Source organism: Cricetulus griseus, chromosome 3 (assembly GCF_003668045.3).
Source record: "Cricetulus griseus strain 17A/GY chromosome 3, alternate assembly CriGri-PICRH-1.0, whole genome shotgun sequence".
Lineage (NCBI taxonomy): Eukaryota > Metazoa > Chordata > Mammalia > Rodentia > Cricetidae > Cricetulus > Cricetulus griseus.
The window spans coordinates 123,053,102-123,055,434 of record NC_048596.1 but is presented as its reverse complement, the minus strand read 5'-3'; the positions used below and the strand labels follow the sequence as shown (position 1 = coordinate 123,055,434).

Below are 2,333 nucleotides of genomic sequence, written 5' to 3'. Positions count from 1 at the left end.
AAGCTTTGTAGTTTGAGCTGAGACCAAGTCCTAGCTCCATCAATTGTTTCTTGTGTGAATTTGGACTAGTCGGTTAACCTAGAGCCTTGGTGTATCTGATAGCTACTTAATCAGTTTCTATGGTTAATAACATAATACCATAATATATGTAAATGATAAAAGAAGTTTGATTTAGTTCATAGTCTTGGTCCAAGAAGAAGGAACTGAATCTGTTGATAGTCTTACTACTAGTAGAGTCCCAAAGTGACACAGGGCATCAAATGCTGAGAGACAAGGAGTGTATGAGACATAACCAGAGCTACTCTGGAGATAACTTGTTAATCCATTACCTTCATAAATGGACTAATTCATCTAAGAGGGCATGGTACTAATCATTCCCTCATAAAGGCCCTACCTAGGGGAGCAGCATGGGGACTTGGGGCAGGCACATATCACATCTCTCCTTAACACTCTCCATGTTATTTGTAGAATTCTCTGTTTCCTTCCTGTATGGTGATCTGATGACCAGAAATCTACCATGTCTAGTCTCAAGATCCATGGCAAAGAAATCTTTGAATCTTGTGGGAATCCTGCTATTGAGGTTGATCTCTGCACCTCCAAATATCTATTCCAAGCTGCTATGCCCACAAGTGCCTCCACTGTCATCTATGAAGCCAGGACAATGATAAGATACATTACATGGGGTAGGGTGTCTCAAAGGCTTTTGCACCTTCTCTAGTTGGCAAGAAACTGAAGGTTGTGCAATGGAAAAGATCAATAAATTGATGAATGAGATGGATGGGACTGAAAAAAACCTAAATTTAGTGCAAATGCCATCTTGGGCAGTGGAGGAAGAGGTCCTTGGCTGTCTACAAAGTTTGTGATATAGACAAAAGGTTATCTCTGTACTGTCACATCACCATCTTAGCTGGAAACCCCAAAGTTGTCTTGCCAGCCTTGTTTTTCAACATGTTCAATGGTGGTTCTCATGATGGCAACAAACTGGCCATGCAAGAGTTCATGATCCTCCCTGTGGGTGTGTCCAGTCTCCAGAAAGCCATACACATTGGAGCAGACACTTACCACAACTCAAAGAACATCATCAAGGAGAAATATGGTAAAGATTCCACCAATGTAGGTGACTAAGGCACCTGACATCCTGGAGTGCTGGAGATGATATAAGAATGCAACTGGGAAGGCTGGTTACACTCATCAGGTTGTCATCGGCATGGATATGGCTGCCTCTGACTTCTTTAGAATGTCAAGTCTCCCGATGACACTACCAGGTACATCACACCTGACCAGCTGGCTGAGCTTCATAAATCTTTTATCTGGGATTTTTTCAGTGGTGTCTATCAAGGACCCATTTGACCAGCATGCCTAGGAAGTTTGGCAGAAGTTCACAGCTAGTACAGGCATACAGATGACTGGGGATGATCTAATGGTGACCAACTCTAAGTGGTTTGCTGAGGCTGTGGGTGAGAAGTCCTACAATTGCCTCCTGCTCAAAGTAAACCAGATTGGTTCTGTGATTGAGTCTCTATGCCCATTCAAGCTGACCCAGTACAATGGTTGGGGCATCATGGTATCTCATTGCTAAGGATATTTTCATCGCTGACCTAGTGGTCAGGCTCTGTGCTGGGCAGATCAAGACTAGTGCACCTTGCTGATCAGAGTGCCTGGACAAATACAATCAGATCCTCAGAACTGAGGAGCTAGGCAGCAAGGCCAAGTTTGTCAGCAGATACTTCAGCACCATTCCTCCAACCACCACCAACCAAGCAAACCAAGAGCTGGCATTACCTGGAGCCCTCCGTCAACACCAGCTGCTTAGAATATATCCCTGATGTCAATGAGGTGGCTAGAGGCTGCCACAGTGCTTGCCTACCTTCTGTAATCCCTTGAGCTCCCCCCCATGCATTGCTTCCTTAGAAGTCCAAAGCCATGCCTGACTACCCAGACCCCTGCTGGAAACTTCAGCTCTGGAATCATGTGATTGGTCCTGATAATTGTTTCTGTAACCTCACTTCCCAGCTCGAGTTTGAAGCCCTCATAACCTCCAATGTAATCTATAAATTGGCCACAGGCAAGACCCACAATGGTTCTACATGCAAAATAAAAGCCTCCTTCCTGGCATCATATCCTAGTATCTCATAACAGGGATTAAATTTCAACAAGAACTTTATATCCTCAGCAATCCCTTCCAAGTAATTTTCATGACCAGCATGACATGGCCAGAGGACTCACTTGAAGTTATTTAGAACAACATGCTGAAGTATCCCCTCAAAATTCAGAAAAGTTGGGATTCACGGCATTCTTAGCCAGACCTGAGAAGCTAAAGGAAGGATATGGTT

At 44.0% G+C, this 2,333-nt stretch overlaps 1 pseudogene; it reads left to right on the top strand.

The window, feature by feature from the left end:
- Positions 1–517: 517 nt before the first annotated feature.
- On the top strand, positions 518–1,826 carry LOC100759850 (annotated as a pseudogene).
- The last annotated feature ends 507 nt before the right edge of the window (positions 1,827–2,333 follow it).